Source organism: Sorex fumeus, unplaced genomic scaffold, assembly GCF_029834395.1.
Source record: "Sorex fumeus unplaced genomic scaffold, SorFum_2.1 ptg000008l, whole genome shotgun sequence".
In the NCBI taxonomy this organism is placed as follows: Eukaryota; Metazoa; Chordata; class Mammalia; order Eulipotyphla; family Soricidae; genus Sorex; species Sorex fumeus.
Genome location: NW_026606065.1, coordinates 88,897,154 through 88,904,894, shown reverse-complemented (window position 1 = coordinate 88,904,894; position 7,741 = coordinate 88,897,154).

Below are 7,741 nucleotides of genomic sequence, written 5' to 3'. Positions count from 1 at the left end.
TACAGACACATTACCGATGACTTTCCTGAAGACCAGCTGTCTGGTTTCTCCACATAGGGGCTGGCCCTCAGTAAACTCCCTCTTCTGAGCAGAGACGCGCCTCTGAATGATAAGCCTATGACTTCTTGGGTCAGAGGTTTGGACGAGAGGACAGTGTCAGAGATTTCGCCACCTGGGGGAAATTTAAGCAAAGCCTGAGCATGACCTCCCCTTCCGCTGCCCCTGCTGTCTGCCCTCAGTAACGAGCGGACGGTGTCTCTGTGGGTGCTGTCTCAGATGCAGAGTACATGCTGGGCTTTTTGAGGGTTTCAAGATGAAAACTGCAGTTATCCGAGAAACCATCTCATTATTGACATCAACAAGAAAAAGGCCATTCCAAGGTAGGACATTGCAGAATAATACTTGAGAGTTAAAACTTGGGAACAAAAGAGCATCTTGAATAATGAAGAGTGCTACATTCTGTCTTGAGATTCCACCAAGCAAAAATGGACTAATGCTTCCTACACATCCTCTAGTTTCACCCACGCTCAAATAAGAGGGAGGTGTGGAATAGGATCCATCCTCAGTGTACAGTTTATCAATGGCTTCATGAAATATCTCCAACTGTCTGGCTTAAACACCAGTTCGTGATCGCAAATCCTTGCCTCTTCATTATCATGCTGCAGCATACCTGATGATCTTTTGAGCAGAAAGTGACTTGGGAGAGTGACATTTAAGAAGTTTTTTTTAAAGGACGTTACAAAGTGGAATCTGATGGGGGAGAAACAGTTTAGAACTTTAAGAGGTAAGACACTAATTAGGAAAACACTGCATGAGGTCTTACATGAGTGTTGGAATTGTGTCTGTGGGATTTTAGAAAATATGGCAGGCACACAGTTTATAGAAACTTAGAAAGGGAAGTCAATAGACCTTGGCAAAGCCAAAGCCAAAACAAAAGGGCTGAAGTAATAGTACAGTGAGTAAGACACTTGCTTGTGCCTGCCCAGCCTGGGTTCAACTCCCCAGAACCCTCCATGATCCCCTTAGTGGGGCTAGGAGTGATCCCTGAGGACAGAGTAAGCTCTGAATACTCTGGCTGTGACCCAGAAACAAAAAGTACAGGAATCAAGAATAAAGGATGGGGGGAAAGGATTTATTTGAAAGCAAGAGATTATAGGAGGCAAAAAAAAATCTTTGAGAAAAAATAAAGAATTACATACCCGTATTTGTCTACAAAGAGTTCTCTTTATTTACTACATTTTTCTTTTATAAGAGTACTACTATGTGAAATTGTACGAAGCATTTGTATATTTGCTCTGATCACGTCTCTGTGGGGATATCTGTATGTCTGCTCCCACAGCTTCTCTGTGGAGACATCCGGATGTCTGCTCTGATCACTTCTCTGTGGAGATAACCGTATGTCTATTCTGGCTACTTCTCTGTGGGAATATCTGTACTTCGACTCTGGCTGCTTCTCTGTGGGGATATTCGTATGTCTGTTCTGACCGCTCCTCTGTGGGGATATCCGCATGTTTGCTCTGGTGGCTTCTCTGTGGGAATGCCGGTCGGCCTCACTACTTTATCCCTGTGGACTGGCACTCTGGCCAGCCCGAGGAAGTGTTTGCTTACCAAAGTGTTGAGTGTGTGGTAAGAAACATCCGGAAGGTGATTAGAACAGAGACCTGGGCCTGAGATTTATCAGTAGAGGTGAAAGCAGAAGCTTACAGCCTGAGTGGGATCCCTGAGGGAAGAGCAGGAAGGATGGGGGGGGTTGGGGCTCAGTTTTGGGACCCCTCCTTCCCCTCAGTGCTATCCTCCCTCTCAGCTTTCCTGCCTCATGCTGTACCCAGGGTCGCAGGACCTTTGCCTGGTTTTGTTTGTGTTGTCCATGTGTGTCCTATATTCGGCCCTTTTTCTGCTATCACTCTGTGGTGCTCAGGGGCCACTCCTGGCCTTGGCAATGCTTAGGAGACCATGATTGCGGTGCTGGGGATCAAACCTGAGCCTGGGGCAGGTGGAATGTTCACTGTCCCCCACTCTTCCCAGCCCCCAATTCTCGTTCTCGATGTCTCTGCAGCTTTCACAAACCCACAGGTTTTTATTTTTAATCAATAAATTAAAGAAAACCAAAAGAACAAATGAGCAAAACATCAATTTTTCCCCCTACATTTTTTTTTAATTTTGCTTTTTGGGTCACACCCGACGATGCACAGGGGTTACTCCTGGCTCATGCACTCAGGAATTACTCCTGGCAGTGCTCGCGGGACCATATGGGATGCTGGGAATCGAACTTGGGTTGGCCACATGCAAGGCAAACGCCCTACCCGCTGTGCTATCCCTCCAGCCCCTCCTCCTACATTTTTTATGGAAGCACCATTTTACTAAGTCACTCGTAGCTGAGTATCAGACATACAACATTGCAACACTGACCCCACCATGAGTGTCTGCCTCCTTCCACCATGTTCCCAGGTTCCCTCCCCACCCCCTCCCCCAGGCTGCCCTCTTGACAGGCACCTTTCTAAGCTTGGCTGTTAACGTGTGGGTCTTTGATTTCAGTGTTGTTGACTCTGCAGCTTGGAGCTTTGGCTCTGTCATTCCTTAACTTCACCTTTGTACCTTAATCCCCTGTCCTGGCCCCCAGTGCTTCTCATTTGTCTCTTCTCCCCCTCCCCTCCCCTCCACTCTTTCTTTCCTTTTCCTCCCTATGCTCTGGGGCAAAGGTTGATCAGGGGCAACCTCCCTCCCCACCCCCACCACCCCTTTTAAAACACTGCATGCCTTCATCTGCACTGCACTGTGGCACTGTCCTTCCGGTCATCTCCAGCGGGCACCAGTAACGTCTTCATTGTGAGACTTGTTACTGTGTTTGTACGTGCTCAAATACGCCACAGAGAGCTTGCTGTGCGGGCGGGATACTCTCAGTAGCTTGCCGGGCTTTCTGAGCCGGATGGAGGAATCAAACCCAGGTCAGCCGCATGCAAGGCAAGCGCCCTACCTGCTGTGCTATCCCTCCAGCCCATTCCATCATCAGTTATTCAAAATACCACAGATGAGTGATAACATCTTATAAAACATCATTTTTTAAAAAATAGAAAACTTAAAAAATTCAAAAATTATAGTTGATTAATGGAGCAAGTTACTTAACCATTTTTCACTCCCAGTTCAAAGTTCACCTGGTTATCACGAGAATTTCCTCTTCCCCTCACTCCATGCCTCATTACTGCCCCCTACTCCCGTCTCCGTTCTGCTGTCCTGCCTTGCAGATGCCTTTCGTGGTCTTCCCTCACTTGTCAGATTCTGCTTTATAATGTTTTAGGAGACCAGGCATTGCTCGCTCAGGCAAAAGCAATACCAGGGCTCCAAACTGACACGATTTCATTACTTGACTAGTTACCTGTCCCCTCAGTTGATTGTAGCATCTAAAGCAATGCTGAGTTGTCTGATTTGTCGCTCTTGTTTATTCTCAGTGACCAATGCTGTCTAAAACATATAGTGTGTGTGTGTGTGTGTGTGTGTGTGTGTGTGTCTATTGCGGGGTAGTGATGGGAATAATTTGTAGTCTTTTTGAAGAAAAGCAGGCATGTTAAATGACTCAAAGAGAGAGTGTATTATGATACACAAAGCGTACCTCAATAGCCAAGATAAGATTCTGGTTTATTATTTTTTCTAGTAAGATTTAACTATACAATGTATGTGTGACACAAACTCTAATTCAGTTATAATGGTCTTTCAATCTCATTTATTTCTCTTTCTCTGTGAGAGAAAATAAATAAGATATATTCCTCATTTATACAAATGAGAAATTTCTATAAATTTCCTGTGAGAAAAAAAATAAACATGTAGAGGGAGGTGCTTGATTTTTTGATGCCTCATTGCTGCAGACATCCTGGATTCTTGTTCTCTGTGAATATAGCAGACATTCTTTTTTTTTATTTTATTTTAAAAAATTTTTATTAGTGAAACACCATGAGGTACAGTTGTAGACTTACAGATTTGTGTGCTTGGGTTTCAGTTATACAATGATCGAGTACCCATCCCTCCACCAGTGCCCATTTCCCACCACCACGGATCCCAGTATCCCTCCCACCCCTCCATCCCCCATCCCATCCTGCCTCTGTGGCAGGGCATTCCCTTTTGTTCTCTCTCTCCTTTTGGGTGTTGTGGTCTGCAAAAGAGGCAATGGGTGACAATCATGTTTGGTCTATAGGATAGCAGACATTCTCTTACTCAGCCCCTTCTCCCTTCTTTCGGGAGTTGATGCTGCGGTAACTGGAAATCACATTCATTCCTGGCTGTGTTCGCAAACGGCAGTGCTCCCTGAGGAGGCACTTTATGGGTGTTTGCAGGTTCCACTGAGCAGGGGTGAGCATGTTACGGTCGTGTGCTTGCTGGGAGTTGCTGTGGTGCTTTTACACATGTGCCCGCCAGGGATCAATCATCCTTCTCAGAGCTGGTGCCTGGTTTCATCTGTTTAGTTTCAGTGCTCACCTGGGGTTGCCCCCATTTTTGTGCTGTGGGCACACCACTGACTGTGGTGCAGCCATAAATTGCCTGAGTTCTGGAGAGGGCAGATGGCAGAGCTTATGACATCCTTCTAGGTGCATGTGGACACGGGTGGCTTAAATGAACTATATGCTGCAAGGCCTGTAGTTGCTTACTTATTCCAAGTAAGCCACTGTGCTATTTTTTCTTCAGGCCCCAGGAGTTGTTTTCAGTTTAAAGTTAAATTTATTTATTTATTTTTTTGGAGTTAGTCCTGGTTTTGGTTTTTGGGCCACACTTGGCTATGCTCAGGTCTTGCTCAGGGATCACACCTTTTGGTGCTCAGGGGACCAATCTGGGTCAACTGAGTGCAAGACAAGAGCTTTTTTTTTTTACCTATTGTACTTAGCACAGTGGGTAGGGTGTTCGCCTTACAAGCGGCCAACATGGCCGACCCGAGTTCGATTCCTCCACCCCTCTCAGAGAGCCCGGCAAGCTACCGAGAGTATTCGATATGCCAGACACAGTAACAACAAAGTCTCCAATGGAGACGTTACTGGGCCCGCTCGAGCAAATCGACGATCAACGGGAGGGCCTTTACCTTTACCTTTTACCTATTGTACTATCGCTCTGGCCCAAGGTAAATTTAATTTTGCCTTCACTAATGTGAGTACTCCATGTGAGGGTGTGGGTTGAGGGAGAGACAGCATCCTGGAGATCTTCGAATTAGAGATGGGGGTTACCATTAATAATGGATGTCTTCTTAGTTCAGGCTGCTAGGGGGCCAGGGATGGGGGAACTTCAGCAACAGGTTTGTTAGTTTTCCAGTTCAGGATTCTAGGTGTTGGAGATCAAGGTGCAGCAGTTTCAGTGTCTGTGACCCTCTTGCAGACTGCAGATAATTGGCTTCTCATTGTATCCTCCCAAGTGAGGGACAAGCTCTCCTTTCGTTTTCTCCTCAGTAAGGATACTAACCTCATCAAGGGGCCTCCACCCTTGGGCTCTCATCTGAGCTTGACCTGAACATGCAGGCCTCCTGCATGCATGAATTTCGCTTGAGTGTTCTCTCTCCACCACTCCCCATCCCCTCTCATTCAACTTGTTAACTCTCTCTCTCTCTCTCTCTCTCTCTCTCTCTCTCTCTCTCTCTCTCTCCCCTCCCTCCCTCCTTCCCTCCCTCCCTCTATCTTCAGGGTCTCTGGCCATCAAATTCTTTAAGCTCTCCTTCATCTGAGATGATCTTGAGGCCTCCTTTATATATGCAGGATTTTATTTAAAACCTAATTTGATATTCTGTGTTATTGGTTCCTCTTTTAGCCTTTGAAAAATGTTACATGTGTACGTGTGTTCTTGTGACATTCATTATTTGGGGTCTTGGTTTTATTTATTGATTTTTTTTTCAGTTGTTGTTTGTCTGGGAGCACCCAGGAGACTCAGGGGCAACTCTTAGCTTGTCGCTTGGGGTCACTTCCCCACTGTGCTCTGGAGTGGTACTTGGGCTGGCCTGTGAAGCATGCACACTGGCCTTTGAGCTGTCTTTGCCAGCCCCTGTGTTTTCTGATGTCACATTCACTGTCATTCTAATTGTTGATAAAGTATCTTTTATTCCCTTTGTTCCTTTCAAGATTTTTTTTCTCCTCAGTTTTCAGACGTTTAATTACGATGTATCTTGATAGAGATTTCTTTGGGTTTATCCTTGCAAGGATTTGAATCTGTAGGTGAGCATCTCTTGCCAGATTTGAGGCATTTTTTAGCCATTGTTTCTTCAAGTATACTTTTATCCCCTCCAGTGACCCAAGGATGATGATAAAAATGTTAAATCAGTTTATAGACCCATAAATTCCCGAGGCCTTTTGCTTTTTAGTGTTTTGTCTTTTGTGATCAGCCCAGTAAATTTTAATTGCTCTGAGTTTTTCCTTCGTTACCTTCTTTCTATTGCTGGAGCCACCGACTTAGCTTTATATTTTTGGGACTGTATTTTTCAGTTCTAAAATTTCCACTTGTTTCTTACTGATATATTATTTTTTGCTGAAGATATTTTTTAAATGTCATTTCAATCATTTGCAGGAGCATCAAAGCATTTTTATATTTGCTTTAAAATAAAATAATTCTGAGCCAGGGGGCAGGAGAGATAGTACAGTGGAGAAGGTGTTTACTTTGCAAGGGGCAACCTGACTTCAAGCCCTAGCACCCCTTATGATCTCCTGAGCCCACCAAGAATGGTCCCTGAGCACAGAGTCAGAAGTAAGCTCTGAGCACCACTGGGTGTGGCCTCCAAACCAGAACAAAACCAAACTGAAACAAAACCCCACAAAAACAAATAATTCTACCATCCATCCCTCTAAACCACTATGTTGGCATTTGTCGATACCTTCTATGTTGAGATTGTTCTGGTTCTTGGTTTGACAAGTGACTTTCCCTTGAAACCAAGACCTGTCAATGTTCTAAGACTCAGCATAGTATTTAACCCTTTTTGTTTTCGCTGGCTTTTTCTGACTCTGTTTTGGCAGGCTGAGTGAACTCTGTCCTGTTTCAGGGTCCGGAGGAGGTTTAAGAATAGGTTCTCTGGAGCATGTGATCACATTCGAGTCGGTGTGACATCTCATACCCTACACCACTTCTGTACCAGGAGTAGCACACCACGTTGGCTAGGGTGTAGAGTAAAAGGCAACCAATCTTGACAGCTCCCCCCCCCAAACAGTAGCATAAAAGGCTCCACATGTAACAACTGTATCATTGTATCAGGTTCATAATCTCTTAGACAAGGGCTTCTTGGCTGCAGGGTGAGATACAACAATCTTCACAAACTTTTTTTTTTTAATTTTATAAGGTGGTTTACAATATTTGACTACAGTTAATTAATATTCAAACACCAATCCCACCACCATTACACCTTCCCACCACCAAATTTGGGATGTTTCCATCCCAAGCCCCAAGCCCCATCCCAAAGCATAACCGAAATAATATATTTTGTATTGTCTATTGTGGAAAATTGTCTTACGATGTGTCGTGCGGCCGCAAATGTGGGTGTGCAATTCAGAAATACGTTCACTTGTACATGAGGCTTGGCCCGAACGTCTGGGGAACAGCCGTGGGTGTGGTGGCGGTTGGGTTCTGGAGGTTTTTGGCTGCCAGGGCTGGGCTCCTTGGGGTGGGGAGGGCTCTCACCTGCCCACCTCTGGGGTGCCCCAAGTGAGACAACCTGACATGGAATCTGGTGGCATGGCTATGGCGAGTGTCATGTTGCTCCCTTCTGGGAGAAGCCCCTGTATGATCTGGA